Below are 17,338 nucleotides of genomic sequence, written 5' to 3'. Positions count from 1 at the left end.
ATACTCGGTTTTAACAAGTTAATACAGGGCACTTAACAGCTAATGCTTATTAAAATTAAGGGTCATTCTCTCCCACCATTTCAAGAAAGTAATATGTGTATGATAACACAAACTTACAGGGGGAGGGAAGTTCTATACCCATATTTTTCTAACTCCATGACTTAAAATGGTTAATTTTCATCTTGGAGTGCTACCATAATTCCAAGGAAGAAGAGTAGAAAACAAAGACAGATATCCGATCCTTTTAAATGGCACTGATCTCTTGAAACAAGATTTTCAAGCTCATTTATAACCAAAGAAGTGCAAATAGAAGTGAAATATTTTCACTTATCAAATTTACAAAGACATTGTTAAAATCAGAAATACTGGGGAAATACTAGGGAAGCATGGTGAAATGGAGACTTTCCATTGGTGATAGGAATATCAACTGGTGTGAACTTCTGGCAATTCAAGTTCATAAAGACAAAAAATAAATATTCTTAATGAAAAAAATACACATATTTTAGCCTCAACAGTTTTATTTCCAGGAATTTAGTCCAAGGAAATAACTGGATGGGTAATGACATATGTTCATGTCCACTGTGCCACTCTTTATAATAGAAAGAAAAAAATCTAAATGGGTATCATCAAAAACTGATTAAACTATACTAAATCTACATAATGAATGAAAAAATGAGGCAGAACTCTATGCACTGAAGTAGAAAAATGTACGTGTTGAATGATGGCATTTATGTTTAAAATATATATTCATACATGTATTTACAAGTATGAAGGACATGCCCCAAACTTTTAACTATGGTTAGTTATTTCTTGCCATTATGAAAGGACTTAATTCTTACTTTATATGTCTGTATTAAACAAATCTTTGACATAATGATTGGCTATTTTTTACAATCAGCAAAGTCAAAAATGTTTTCACTGGAAAGTGCAGGATGGTAATAATCATAGAAAGGACTAATTTTAACATTCTTTTTAAAACTAAAAATCTTCATTATTGGAAGTGTTCTTTTAAGAGGTTTCTTTTTTATCTCAGAAATTATTACCCAACCAGAACTAGGGTTACTTATCTAATCATTTTGACAGCTTCAAACCTATCCTCCTCAAGAAATATGCTATAGCTAAGAGTTACATAAGAAGGCTGAATTCTAAGAACTAAGATTTCTAATATGAAATTAAATGAGCCTGATTATTTTTGTTCTTGAAAAAAGTCACCAATTTTCATCCCCCTCTCTTACTGACTAACCAATATTTATTCAAAGAGCAGTCCTAAGGGCTCACTAGGCATTTGGGATGAGTCCAAGGCAGGCTTCTGTTTAGGGCAGTAGGTCAACCACCAATCCTGGGCACTGTGTTTTCCTTCCATATCACTGTGAGAAGAGTACAGTTTTCACATGAAAGCACCTTGTTCTTCATGTATACTATACAGAGGGAGAATACTCAATATACTGTAAGAATGAGAGGTGGGACGGGGAAAGGATAAGTGGACTCCGTGCTTGAATCCTATTCAAGGCACCCCTTTACTTCTGATTTTTAAATACAAGTCCCTCCATGGGAGTAAGGAAAGCTAGAATTTCCACATGTCTAATCTTCAGAATGCTACACCACTAATTAGTAAAGTCCACAGGTTATGAAATCTATCAGTAGATCCTTTTACCAGATAGCACTAGCCAAGTAGTAATAGTAATAACAGTAATGCTTTCAGTAATGCTTTATTAAGTGCTTTCAATATGTCACACATTGTTCTAGATGTTTTACATGTATTAACTCATTTAATTCTTGCAACTCTGAATGAACGCCATTATTTCATGGGAACTCTAAGGTAGAGAAAAGAAAAGTCCCTCCTCCAAGATCATTATTCAGCTGGGAAATGGCAGAGCTGGGATTTGAACCCAGACAGTACAATACCTCCAGAGTCTATGCTCTAATCGACTATTCTTTTATGATCTTACCAGAAATGAAAGTTCAACAACAAACTATGTATTTTTATGTAACATCAATTCAAATATATGTTATGTTTTATTTTAAATATTTGCCTTCATATTTTGAAATAATTTTTAGGAGTTATAGTGAACATTTTAATTGCCTCCTTGGCAATCTCTTATCATCATCCTCCTTCCTAATCCCTAACCATACTTTGACGAATAGAATCCATTCCTTACCTCTAGAGGCATGCACTTACTAGTCAGCTTAAGAAAACCACTATCTTATATCTTCCTTGACACAGTGATTCAGGATTGGGCCGATGACCTAGGTGGCCCAATTGTGGTGAATTTCAGGTTTCCTGTTCAGTAATGCTGGGAGAGAAGCACTTCTGGATATTTACTGCAACTCAAACTGTTACCAGGAGCATTCTATGACCATGAGGATTCAGCTGACACCACTGAAGATACAATGGAAAATCAGCAAAAAAAATGGGCCGTTAATGATGTAATTGAGTCATTTTATCTATGAACTCTGAAATCCATCCTATCTCTGGATGGATATTGAGTTATGACAGCCAATAATTTACCTTTTTATAGCTCAAACAGTTTGAAGTGGGTATTTTATTTCAAGCAACATAAAGCATCCTAAATGACACAAATAATTAAAGTCTTCTTCTTTCTAGGTTTCATCTTTCATTTCTGAGCAATAGAAAAGGGAGACAGACTAATCTGTAAACTGTCAACTGTTATGAAATTCGGAAGCAGCATATAATACCTAAAGGAATTTCAGGAAAAAAACATTTTGTTCCACTGTCAGTTATAAAACCTTATTTTAATTTAAAGCAGGAAGAAAATCTACCAAATTTTGAAACTCTTCAAGGAAAAAACAAATGTATAAAATATCTACATAATCCTTCACTCACAGCCATTTAATCTTTTAAAATATACTTCAAGAACAACTTTAAAGTCTCAAGAATAAATATAACTATTGCTCATAAAAATAATCCATCTATTTTATTAGGATTGGTACCATAATAAGTGTTTTTGGAAGACTGAATACAAAGGATCTGTGTAGTTACTTAGCATGGATTAAAATTACTGGAATTGGGGAGAATGAAAACCATAATTTTATATGTCTCACATCATTATGAAAATACTTTGAAAAGTTCCAGTTATATATTACATTTTGCTCTTTTAAAAATTAGTTTCACCACTACACAATAATAATAGGAAACAGGTTAAGTATGTGGTACTGGCTTTAGTAGACAGTATATTAAGAAAATGGATATAGCACGTGAAATAAAAAAGCACATTTTGCTTCAAAAAACTGATAAATATTTGAGTACTTAATAAAGCAGTTCTCAACTGGGAGTGGTACCAACCTGGGCGGTGGGGACATTTGAAAATGGCTGGGCAGTTCTGACTGTTCCAAGACTGGGAAGCACTTTAGGCATTTAGGTGGGCAGAGAACAGAAATGCTAGCCTTCCTGTAATGCATAGGAAAGTCCCACACAACAAAAAAACTGTCCTGTTCAAAATGCCAAGAGCCCCTACTAAGAAACACTAGAATGCAGAAAGGAGAGTAGATATATATGCATACTAAAAATCGAATGCTAGCACTAAATGTGACATGTGTTTTGTATTAGCTGTGAAGAGAATATGTACTATAGGAACTGCGGCAAAAAAGAAATTATGGAGAAGATGAGCTATCATGTATTTTCACAGATGGCTAGAAAATAATGGATGAGGAAAACATTCTAGGATTAGGCATGGTAACCAGCCTGGGTACACTCCATTGAATACATTAGGAAATCAGGGTGGGGACAGAGTAGGCTGATCCATATTTAGTATGGATCACTCATATGAACAGGAAAATGTTCTGCTCAAAGTTTGACTCTGTCTGAACTCCCCAACCTGGCATATAAAGTCTTGCAAAGCTCAGTCCCAGTGGGGCTCTCTCCAGTCCATCCCCTATCACTTACCAACTCTCCTCTCACCCTAGTTTCTAGACATACATCACCCTAGTGTCTACATACACTGTCTTAAATTTACTACTTCATCCTTTTGCATCTGATATTCTCACCTCAAGACATCCTTAACTCCTCCTTGATTTTGAGCAAGTGACTATCACAGTAAAAACACATTTTATAAAGATGTCTCGGGCATCAGTGCATCAAATGACTGAGGTAAGGAGACACTGAGGTGGGGAAAGTTCCCTAATAGTCCAGGGTGAGATAAAGTAGGCCTGCATGGGAGAATAGTTGATAAATACTGTACTGAAGGAAGTAGAAAGGGATACATGTTAGAAGCACATCATGAAGAAGCAGACCTGGTGACTAGGGAAGGACTTCCCTAACTGAACCAGTCTGGGGACCCCAAGGTGATCAAGACTGTTTTCTATTTCCATGAATGCTGCCTAACTGCCCTTATGGAAAAGTACAACTTCTGTGATGCTATGTCACAGAAACTTCCTTACCACTGTCTACATGGCCCCAGTAAGTATATGCCTGTTTGGGGAACCATTAAGTTTCTAGTCTTTCACACTGTTGTCTCCTAAGTCCCTGCTGTTGCTCTGAAACTCTTCCAACCAAACTATATCCAAAGCTGCTATGGCAGAGAAACCACAGAGCTAAACATTTTCAATTAGTGAATAAGTTTGTATTGAGTCCCTATTATGTAATCCCTCAAAGATCACTGCAAAATCCACTTGTCCCCCATGACCACAACTGCTAAACCCATCACTTCATTTTCCTTTGCTCTTTTCTAAAGTCAGTTTGCCGTAAAGTATAATCATATACTACTTATAGGTTATCATGCAAACAAAATACTGTGCTTTATGAAGTGGATCAGCACATAATTGCTGAAGGAAAAAAAGTGCTACTGACATTAATACAGAGGTAGATGGGTATATTATTGCAATATAATTAGAATGCTGTAATGTTATCCAAAGAAAAAAAGTTTTGTCAGCTGTACATGATTATTTCTTTACAAGAGAGACATCTAGTGGCTGACTTCTAAAACAGGATTGGAGCTCAATTATTAATTCACACTGTTGTTAAATAATGGGCACAATTCTATCTTCATACTGTAAGTCCAAGAGATACCCACAGATAGACAACTAAAGAACCCTGAGGCAAAAGGGACTTAAAAATTCAGTTGTAAACTGACAGTTGTAAAGGAATGGTAAGTAGGACTGAGTTGCTTAGAGGCAATGTGTAGACAAACTGAGGGGGAAAGGAAGGTCAAAAGTTGGGTCCCTTTCTGGGAAATGGGTGGTTAGTCTACACAAAAGAGCCCAAGCCTGGAATTTACCTAAAAATGCTCTTGGGGAAGGGGCTTCTCAGTCCAATTCTTTTTTCCAGTTGGTAAGTCAAAATGCATTCCTGACCTCACTGCTGAATCCACAGACCCAAATAGAAATAAAATAAAACTTCAAGGAGGGACTCATGTGACCAAATGAGACATGCTACTTAATCCAGGTACAACCAATACATCTCTAGGTTTGATATCCAGGGCTTCCTGTAGCAAAACACTAAAACGCTACTGAAAAAGAGTGGCAACTGTGGATAAAAATGTGTATTTTTTATATGATAGTACCAGAATACTTTTCAGAGATTCGATTTACAACTCAAAATGTATAATGGTCCTGCCCACATCTATCAATGCCTTTTAAAATTACTATTTAAAAAAATTCATTTATTCTCAAAATAAGCATTGCATGCCAATGGTCTAAAATTCAAAAGGTACAAAACAGCAAATTTCCATCCCTGTCCCCTTCTACCCAATTTCCTTCCCTTAAGATAACCACTGTTACCAATTTGTAACATTACTCTGTATTTCTGACAATCATGCCATATTTGTACATTCAGACCTGCTTCATTCTTTTTCCATTATAAATACATACCATAATTTGTGTAAATAGTCCACTAATGAATTATTTAGATTCATACTACTCTTCTGCTATTACAACCAACACTGCATTGAATATCCTTGTACATATTTCATTTTCCATTTCTATGATTATATCTAACAGATAAATTTCTAGAAGTAGAATTGCTATGTCTTCCTGATCCATCTCTTTTCCACTACTGACCTTACCTTTGTACTGGGGCCAGTGCTTATTTTAAACCATTAGGACATTTTAGAAAAGATAATCTGAAAACCTCAATAGCATACGTTAAGAAATCCCGGAGAAATAAAACACAGACGGAGTTCATCAGCAAGTAAGAGATATCTTCAGGAACCAAAAGGAAGCAGGAACTAAAGACTATGGTGGAATGCTGAAGTTAGATCTGCTTTGAAAGCCTTTGCCAATCCTGGTAACAGGTTTGTGAACAGCCACGGGGTGATAGAAGACAAGATCTTGGGCCCACATAAGCTAGAGACCTTAAACTGGAATCAGAGCATAAAACCAGCAAAAGGGTAAACCAGAAAAATCCTGCATACCTATCAAAGGAAGACAACTAGGAAACTTATTGACCTTAGTTTGGGCTCTAGGGAGAAAGGCAGAGGGAATAGAAAGATCTCAATTGAAAATGCAAAACTATTGTTTCCTCAAACTGGTTGGGGTTCAGATTATCCCTACTAGTACAGTCTGGGAAACTTAAGATGAAGAAATTAAAGAGGGTCCTGAATTGGTGCCATGGAGTATCTTGGCATAAGTAAATCCATACCACCTTCTGTCTCAACTTGAGTTCACGGCTACATTTTAGATAAACAACAAGGAAACCAATCACCATAATCAAAAGTCAGCAGAAACAGCAGACAGCAGTAACAGACTTCCAAGAACTTCTGACACTGGAATTATTTACACAGATAATAAATATTCTAAATTATTAAACAAAGGGGAACTTAAACATGAGAAAGGCATACAGTTCTATCTAAAAGACAAGACAGACTGCAAAAAGAAACAGAACTTCTAGAAATGAAAAATAAAACTGAAACAAACACTCAATGCATGAGCTAATAAGATTAGACATAGCTGAGGAGAATGACTTGGAATAAACTACCTGAATAAACTACCCTGAATGTAGCAAAGACAAATAAGAAATTAAAGTAATACCTTAGCATTTCCAGAACTGTCATATTCAGAAAGCACAAATCTCAAAGAAGATATATAAACTTAAAAAACATCCCATGAGGGGCACCTGGGTGGCTCAGTTGGTTAAGTGTCTGACTCTTGATTTTGGCTCAGGTCATGATCCCAGGGTCATAGGATCACACCCCACACTGGGCTCTGCAATGACAGTGTGGAGCCTGCTTGGGATTCTGTCTCTCCCTCTCTGCCCATCCCCAGCAATTTCCCTCTCAAAATAAAATTAAAAAACAAATATACATTAAAAAATATAAAAAATAAAAAATCACATGAAGACCCATTTTGCAGTACTCCAAAGACCAAAGCGAAGATCTGCAAGTCAACTGAAAGGTGGGGGGGGTGCGGGGGGAGACTATATATAAAAGTGTTCTCAACAGTGGCAAAAAAAAGAAGACAGTGGAATAATTGAATGGAAGTACTAAAATGTCAAGATATTTCATATTCAACTAAACTATTATCAGGGTGAGCTACAGGATTCCATATATGGAATTTTAAATCAGGCAAAACTCACCTTCAAGGGAAAAAGTTAGAACAGGTTGTCTATGGAGAGGAGAGGAGCTAACAAGGGAAGACCTTGCTGGAGTGATGGTAATATTCTACATATCCATAGGAACCGTGTTATACAGATATAGGCATACCTCAGAAATAATCATGGGTTCAAGACCACCATAATAAAAGTAAATATTGCAACAAAGCCAGTTAAATGAATTTTTTGGTTTCCCAGTGCATAAAAAGTTATTTTTACACTATATGGTAATCTGTTAGTCTATTAAATGTGCAATAGCATTATGTCAAAAAAAACCCGTACATACCTTAATTTACAACTATTTTATTGCTAAAAAAAAAAAAATGTTGCCCATCATCTGAGCCTTCAGTGAGTCATAACCTTTATGCTGGGGGAGGGTCTTGCCTCAGTACTGATGGCTGCTGACTGATCAGGGTGGCAACTGCTGAAGATTGGGGTCACTGTGGCAATTTTTAAAATAAGACAGCAATTGGGGTGCCTGGGTGGCTCAGTTGGTTAAGCGTCCGACTTTGGCTCAGATCATGATCTCACAGCTTGTGGGTTTGAGCCCCACATATGGCTCTGTGCTGACAGCTCGGAGCCTGGAGCCTGCTTCCGATTCTATGTCTCCCTCTCTGCCCCTCTCACTCACACTCTCTCTCTCTCTCAAAAATTAACATTAAAAAAAAAAAAATAAGACAACAACCAATGATTTCTCTGTAGCATGTGATGCTGTTTGATAGAACTTTACCCACAGAACTTCTTTCAAAACTGACATCAATCCTCTTAAACCCTACTACTGCTTTATCAACTAAGTTTATATAACATTCTAAATCCTGTCATTTCAATCTTCACAGCATCTATACCAGTAGTAGATTCCAGCTTAAGAAACCACTTTCTTTCCTCATTCATAACAAGCCAACTCCTCATCCACAGTTTTATTGAGATTGTAGCCGTTCAGTTGCATTTTCAGGCTCCACTTTTTTTTTTTAATGTTTATTTATTTTTGAGAGACAGAACGTGAGCAGGGGAGGGGCAGAGAGAGAGGGAGACACAGAATCCGAAGCAGGCTCCAGGCTCTGAGCTGTCAGCACAGAGCCTGACGCGGGGCTTGAACTCATGAACTGTGAGATCATGACCTTAGCTGAAGTCAGACGCTTAACTGACTAAGCCACCCAGGCACCCCACTTCTAATTCACTTCAGGCTCCACTTCTAATTCTAGTTCTTTTGCTATTTCTACTACATCCGCAGTTACTGTCTCCACTGAAGTCCTGAACCCCTTAAAGTCATCCATGAGGGCCGGAATCAATTTCTTCCAAACTCCTGTGAATGTTGATATTCTGACTTTTCCCCATGAATCATAAATGTTTTTTAATGGCATCTAGAATGGTGAATCCTTTCCAGAAGGTTTTCAATGAACTCTGTCCAGATCCATCAGAGGAATCACTATATATGGTAGCTATAGACGTATGAAATGTATTTCTCAAATAGTAAGACTTGAAAATCGACATGACTCTCTGATCCTTGGGCTGCGGAATGGATGTTGTGTTAGCAGGCCTAAAAACAACATTCATCTTATTGTACATCTCCACCAGAGCTCTTGGGTGACCAGTTGCATTGTCAATGAGCAGCAATATTTCGAAAAAAATCTTTTTTTCTGAACAGCAGGTCTCAACAGTGGGTTTAAAATACTCCTTAAACCATATTGTAAACAGATATGCTGTTATCCAGGCTTTGTTCTTCCACTTACAGAGCATAAGCAGAGTAGATTTAGCATAATGCTAGGATTTTGGGAATGGTAAGTAAGCCTTGGCTTCAACTTAAACTCTCCAGCTGCATTAGTTCCTAATAAGATAGCCTGTGCCTGAAGCTTTGAAGCCAGCCATTGGTCTCCTCTCTAGCTATGGAAGTCTAGATGGCATTTTCTTCCAATATAATGCTGATTTGTCTACACTGAAAATCTGTTTAGTGTAATCACCTTTTTAAATTGTATTAGCTAGATCTTCTGGATAACTTACTACAGCTTCTACAACAGCACTTGCTACTTTACCTTGCACTTTTATGTTACAGGGAAACCTTCTGTCCTTAAATCTCACAAACCAACCTCTGCTAGCTTCAAAATTTTCTTCTGCAGCATCCTCACCTCTCTCAGCCTTTATAGAATTGAAAAGATTTAGAGCCTTGCTCTGGATTAGGGTTTGGCTTACAGAAATGTTGCTGGTTTATCTTCTATCCAGACCACTTTCTCCATATCAGCAATAGGTCATTTTGCTTTCTTAACCATTCATGTGTTCACTGGAACAGCATTTCTAATTTCCTTCAAGAACTTTTCCTTTGAGTTCAGAACTTGGCTGTTTGGCACAAGAGGCCTAGCTTTAGGTCCATCTTGGCTTTGACATGCTTTCTTCACTGAACTTAATCATTTCTAGCTTTTGACTTAAAGTGAGAGACAGGAGACTCTTTCTTTCACTTGAACACTTTCGGAGGTTACTGTAGGGTTACTGGTTGGCCTCATTTCAATATTGTTGTGTCTCAGGGAATAGGAATCCTGAAGAGTGGGAGAAAGATGGGGAGATGGCCAGTTGGTGGACCAGTCAGAACCTACACAACATTTATCAATTAAGTTCACTGTCACATGAGTGCAGTTTATGGCACCCCAAAACCAACTACAATAGAAACATCAAAGATCACTAATCACAAAGGTCACCATGACAAACATAATAATGAAAAAGTCTGAAATACTGTGACAATTACCAAAATGTGACACCGATATGAAACAAGCAAATGCTGTTGGAAAAATGGCACAAGTAGACTTGCTTGATGTAGGGTTGCCACAGACCTTCAATTTGTAAATAACACAGTATCTGCAGAGCACAGTAAAGTGAATGAAATGCAACAAAAAAAGGTATGCCTATCTATGCATTTGTCAAAACTCAACACGTGTATTCTTAAGATCTGTGCATTTCACTGCATGCAAACTGTATATAAACAGGACAAGTGAGGTTCCTATCTTTCAGACAATTGTTTAAACTTTTTTTTTCACTGAACATATCATGGATATCATTCCATGACAATATTTCTACAATTAATTTGTTTTTGTTTACCGGTTACCTAGAATTCTATCTTGTGAAGAGACTATCAGTTTGACTCAATCCATACTGATGAACACTTGAGGCTGTTGCCAGTTTTTACACTATTAAAAACAGTGATGCAACAGATATACATGTATCTCTAGAAACTGTACTGATACATCTGTAGGCTAACTTCCTTGAGTAGGCATATATAACATTTTGAAAAATACTACCAAATTGCCTTCTAAAATGACCACTAAAGTATATTCTCAGCAACAGTGGAACAGCAAATTGGTCTGGCTAACCCATACTTTCATTATATTAGATATTATCAATAAATACTTATGTGCCACATATTATATATGGCATATATATGCATATATGTAGCATATATTATTACGGCATATATGTATTATACATATACATATCTTTCTATGACACATGTAAATATGTATCTTTCCATGACCACCTATTCTTATCCTTTGCCCCTTTTCCTAATTAGGTACCAATCTTTTTTTTTATTAATGCATAAACACTCTTTGTCATACATGTTAAAGTTTTTTTTTTGTCCTGTTGGTCTTTTGAGTTTACTGTGGTCTTTTTTAACCACACAATTTTTTAAAATTTTTATGCAAATTTAGTTATTTTTTTTCCTTTATGGCTTTGGATTAAGTATTTCCTCTCTTTAAGATTATGAAAATATACTAGTATTTTTTATTTCAAGTTTAGGATTTTGATCCACCTGAAATTCTAGTTAAAAATCCGGCTTTCCTCTGACAAATGGCAAGCTGACTGACTCAACCCCATTTATTAAGTAATTATCTTTATTAATTTGAAATGCTACCTTCATCAGATGCTAGAGTACCAAACAGCCTTATATCTAGTTTCTATAATTTAAGCTAACTATAGATTTCTATGTCAACATTAAAAAATTTTACTAGAACTTCATAAAGTTCGATGAGTCCAGCCTTATTACTCTTTTTCATATTTTTCCTGGTGCTTCTTCCATGTTTATTTTTCAAAATGAACATAAGTCATATTATTATAAACTCTTTCCTTCTTCTCAAAAAAAATCACAAATCAAAACCAAACAAAATTAGTATTTTCATTAGGATCGCATCAGATATAAAAATCATTCATTTAAGAAATGTTATTTATATAATACCGAGTCTCCTAAGAATAGGTACCTTTTTCCATTTGTTCCAATCTTTTAAGTCATTCAGTACAGTTTAGGTTTTCTTCATATAAATCTTTCATATTTCTTCCAACAGTAATTGATTAGCAATGAGTGAAAGTGAACATAAGTTTATAATGCCCCACAAAGAGAGGAGGTAAACAAGTTAGCTCTGAAAGAGTCACTATTTTATTTATTTATTTTATTTTTTAGTTTTTATTTTTGAAAGAGAGAGAGAGAGAGACTGAGTGCAAGAGGGGGAGGGGCAAAGAGAGAGGGAGACACAGAATCTGAAGCAGGCTCCAGTCTCTGAGCTGTCAGCACAGAGCCCGACGCAGGGCTCAAACTCATAAACCATGAGATCATGACCTGAGCTGAAGTTGGACGCTTAACTGACTGAGCCACCCAGACGCCCCTGAAAGAGTCACTATTTTAAAGAAGTGGTCTGGGATCTGCTCCAGAGAAAGCAGGTGAGTCTTCTACTGGACACATTTCCTTATTAAGCTCTTCTATTTTTTAAGAGAGAAGGTCAATCTTGCTTTAGCCTAACTTATTCCTTTTTTTTAAATTAATGTTTATTTATTATTTTGAGAGAGATAGAGAGAGGGAGTGTGTGTGCATGTGCATGGGGTAGGGGCAGAGATAGAGGGAGAGAGAGAGAATCCCAAGCAGACTCCATGCTGTCAGCAGAGCCTGACACAGGGCTTGATCTCACTAACTGTGAGATCATGACCTGAGCCGAAGTCAAGTCAGAAGCGTAATCAGGGGCGCCTGGGTGGCGCAGTCGGTTAAGCCTCCGACTTCAGCCAGGTCACGATCTCGCAGTCCGTGAGTTCGAGCCCCGCGTCGGGCTCTGGGCTGATGGCTCAGAGCCTGGAGCCTGTTTCCGATTCTGTGTCTCCCTCTCTCTCTGCCCCTTCCCCTTTCATGCTCTGTCTCTCTCTGTCCCAAAAATAAATAAAAAACATTGAAAAAAAATTAAAAAAAAAAAAAAAAAAAAGAAGCGTAATCAACTGAGCCACTCAGGTGCCCCTCAACTTATTCTTAACATAAGCATCCCTTAACTTTTCTTTATTCATTGAAGCTACCTATTATGACATTCCTGTAAATTCACCAGTCCTCTAAAATTCATCACTATTAAATACATTTTTGACCTCACAGATTGGTTAGTGTTATATTCCACCTTTGACTATAACATGAAAATTACATTTCCTATTCTTATAAAAATTTGCACATCACACAATTTTGCATATGAGACTTAGGAGATTCATACTGGTCGAATACTGGTCAAATACTCCTACCATAAAGGATACTTGGGTTTGCAATGAACCTATGCTTCTAAGGTACCTATTACACTTGCTATATAACCTACTGATAGTTCTACAGAGGTAACTCAGGCACAATTATACAGCATTAGTCACACTTCACATGAGGGTATTTAGGTTTTTTAAGCTTTGTATTTTGAAATAATTTCAGACTTCACAGAAAAGTTACAAAAACACCACAAAGAATCCTTCACTCTGTTCAGAAATTAACATTGGAATGTTTAATTTTAAACAAGTTCCATTTGAGTTTTTTATTAAACTGTAACTCAAGCTGCTTAAATAAGCAAATGGGCAATTTAATACTTTAGGAGTTATAATAGTCCTCTTAGTAAACAGGACTGAAATCTCATGTGACCAGTAACAAAGTCCCCAAATATTTGAAATTTAAAGATTTTTTTCCTTAACTCCTTAGCCAGCAAAACCTGCCTGAGCCAGTTCACAATCATTTACCTATTGTAATGTAAATATTTGCATGTTTCACTGTAGACATAGTATTGTTTATGTAATACTGCCCCAGACCTCCTAGAAGTGAATATAGTAAATTTACCATATCCCCAAGGGTTTCAGCTAAGAGAAGCAGTGCTAGGTACTACTTTAGTTATCATTTCATTTAATCCATTCAATGCAGTAAATTCAATCCTGCCCAAGGTCACGTACTGTGTACTAAATGGTAGCGGCAATGTTCAAATTTAGGTTTCTCGGAGTCAAAGCATTAATCACTTCTGAAAGTTGAAAAAGAGTATTGAAAATGAGTCTCTTAAAAACAGACTACTGGGGCATGGAAAGTGAAAATAAATCCTTTGAAAAGATGTAGTATCCCCTCCTTCCAGCAAGTCAAATTTTACACTTGAACTCAGATATCACTCTGAAACGTGTAGTCAAATGTTTCATCTCAGTAGCAATTAAATAAAAGGAAATTTTGGGGCGCCAGGGTGGCTCAGTCGGTTAAGCGTCTGTCTTCAGCTCAGGTCATGATCTCGCGGTTCGTGAGTTCAAGCCCCGCATTGGGCTCTATGCTGACAGCTCAGAGCCTGGAGCCTGTTTCAGATTCTGTGTCTCCCTCTCTCTCTCTGACCCTCCCCCATTCATGCTCTGTCTCTCTCTGTCTCAAAAATAAATGTTAAAAAAAAAAATTTTTTTTTAAATAAAAGGAAATTTTAAAAAATGTCATTTGAATCAAATTAGCAATATTTTTTTAAGAGAGAACTCAGTGATAGCAAGATGTTTAAATAGGTATTCTCATATATCACAAATGGAACTGAAAACTGGTTTAGTCCCAGTTTAGTATTATTACTAGTCACATTTTCAGATGAGAAACTAAGACAAAAAAGTTAGGTGGTTTAGCTTAATATCACATAGCTAGGAGAAGGCTAATCATAAATAGGAACCTAGGTAGCTCAGGTCCAATTTGTGCTCTTAACCACTCCATTTTCCTATCTCTATACTATACAGAATTTTTTTACAACTATTTAAAACGAATCAAGATGACTGTAAGACCAAATTAAAGGATAAACAGACTGGTGAAAATATTCCCTATGAGAGTAAGATGAGCTATAAAAAAGCACATCTTAAAAGAGAAAATTCAAGAGCTCAGTCTTTCCAATAATCAGATATGCAAGAAAAATTTACATTCAGTTAAAGTGCAAGTATAACTACAATAGGCATTCTCATATACTTTTCTGATGAAGATACAAAGCAGTACTTTTTTGGGGAGGGTAATTTGAAGTCTCTCTCAAAAATTTTATTTTTTAATGCTAATTTTTGAGAGAAGAGCGCACACGCAAGTAGGAAAGGGGTAGAAAGAGAGGGAAACAGAGGGTCCGATGTGGGCTCTGTGCTGACAGCAGAGAGCCCAATGTGGGGCTTGAACTCACAATCCATGAAATCATAACTGGAGCCAATGTCAGACCCTTACCAACTAGCCCCAGGCACCCCTCTCAAAAATTTAAATGCATGCAGTCTTTTATCCAGCAATTCTACTTATAGGGATTGATTGCAAAGAAAAAGTCATGTAAGCACACAAAGCCATTTCTTCAAGGAAGAATTGTTTAATGTAATGTTTATTATGGCATTTCTAATAATTAAAAACCAGAAATAAGCTAAATGTTCATGAATATGGTAATAATTAAATAAATATGGTAGTCATAACTAGAATACACTACTTAGAAATATGGCAGATTTGCATTAACAAATGCAGCTGCAGAAAAAAGTATCCTTTTATTCATAAAAATATTAATAATTTTGAACTTGAAAAGAGCCATGTAACTTTGCATACTCTTATGTATTTAATGTTGTATTTTACTAATGGAAAAAGAAGAAAACATGATTAGAAGAAACATGAAATGTTATCAGTGGTCATATCCACGTAGTAGAATTTATAGGTGCTATTTTTCCACTACACTTTTTTTTATGATGAAGATGTATTAGTTTTACAATTGCTACATACACTCATTTCTTCCTACACTCCAGTTAGTGGCTAGGTAAATTAATACACTAAAGGTCACAACTTTACACAATAGCTACCACCAGCTCCATTTTACATGTGTGAAAACAGCAAAGAAATTGAATCTAAAGGGGAACCCTCTTGTACTGTTAGTGGGAAGGCAAACTGGTGCAGTCACTCTAGAAAACAGCATGGGGGGGGTTCCTCAAAAAATTAAAAATAGAATTACCCTACCACCTAGCAATAGCACTAGTAGGAATTTATCCAAAGGATACAGGAGTGCTGATTCGTAGAGACACATGTACCCCAATGTTTACAGCAATGCTATCAACAATAGCCAAACTATGGAAAGAGCCCAAATGTCTATCAACTGATGAATGGATAAAGGTGTGGTGTGATTCCACACTCAATGAAATACTACTCTGTGATGAAAAAGAATGAAATCTTGCCATTTACAACAACATCGATGGGACTGGAGGGTATTATGCTAAGTGAAATAAATCAGTCAGAAAAAGACAGGTATCATATGTTGTCACTCATATGCGGAATTTGAGAAACTTAACAGAAGACCATAGAGGAAGGGAAGGAAAAAATAAGAGAGAGGGAGGCAAACCATAAGAGACTCTTAAATACAGAGAACAAACTGAGGGTTGATAGGGTGTGAGGGGTTGAGGAGGCAGGGAAAATGGGTGATGGGCACTGAGGAGGGCACTTGTTGGGATAAGCACTGGGTGTTGTAGTAAGTGATGAACCACGAGAATCTACTCCCGAAGCCAAGACTATTCTGTATACACTGTATGTTAGCTAACTTGACAGTAAATTATTTAAAAAAATTTTTTAATAATATTAAAAAAATAATAAAGCCTGTTATGAAGTATGTTGCTAATGTCCTCATGGGAAAACACTAAAAAATTTAAGGAAAACCAACCCCAGACAATTGCAGATTCACCAGCAAAAGGCATTAATGCAGAAAGAGTCCAATTTGCCACTTCACAGATCTGAGGTGTAACAAAATAACTGAGTATAAATTTGGGTTCTAAATCTAAGAGACATACTGAATGTTTATTTTTGGAAGGGGGAAAAAAAAAAACCTCTAACATACATTCTTGTATTTATAGAGACCCCCAAATTTTACATTTGAGGGTACATGCTTTTTAGTGCTGAGAACTAAGCTCTCATAACAATCAGTCTGAATGGTTTCCTTCATAACACAGGAATATATTTTATATTTGAGAAGACATAAACCAGTTACCTTAAATTACAAACAAATTATGTCAATTTCTAAATATGTCAGCTTGAAAATGCACAGTGGAATCATCTCATATTTGATAAATGCAAAACATTACTTTATTTCTGGAAAGCTACCCAGGAAAAAGCAAAATCACTTTTTATAAATATTCCTCTTGAAACATAAAAAAATAAATGGGTAACACCATCTCCTAATATAACATTTTTTTGAAAAGGTGGAAATTCTATTAGAGTAATGATAATTCTGATGGTTTTGCCTTTTCAATTTATGAAGTGGTAAAACTGGAAGGGAACCTTAGGGTTTACCTAGTACAACCCCCACATCATGCAGATGTGGCCCAGAGAATTTAACTGCAAGTTACTAAGTTGCAGTTACTAAGTTACTAAGAGGCTAAGGAAGGAGGAACTCACTCAGGAATTTTTTTACTCTAAATCCAGAAGGTGGACATTTGAAAAGTATTATCTAATAATTTAGTGGAATACTTGATATATTTTGGGATCCTGTTCCCCTCTGTACTAATGGGACCTTTCAGACCTAACACTCTCAGAAAGCA

The 17,338-nt window shown here is 36.3% G+C and overlaps 1 protein-coding gene and 1 pseudogene across 2 annotated transcripts in view; both read right to left on the bottom strand.

The window, feature by feature from the left end:
• Positions 1-17,338, bottom strand: part of ZNHIT6 (zinc finger HIT-type containing 6) — a 105,050-nt gene that overhangs the window by 75,680 nt on the left and 12,032 nt on the right. The gene's annotated exons all lie outside the window — the stretch shown is intronic.
• LOC128772978 (tigger transposable element-derived protein 1-like) lies at positions 8,521-16,743 on the bottom strand (annotated as a pseudogene).

The sequence above is a fragment of the Panthera pardus genome, unplaced genomic scaffold (genome assembly GCF_024362965.1).
Source record: "Panthera pardus isolate Hobbes unplaced genomic scaffold, ASM2436296v1 HiC_scaffold_11, whole genome shotgun sequence".
Classification (NCBI taxonomy): domain Eukaryota; kingdom Metazoa; phylum Chordata; class Mammalia; order Carnivora; family Felidae; genus Panthera; species Panthera pardus.
The sequence above is the reverse complement of the archived record's forward strand: the minus strand, read 5'-3'. Positions and strand labels throughout refer to the sequence as shown.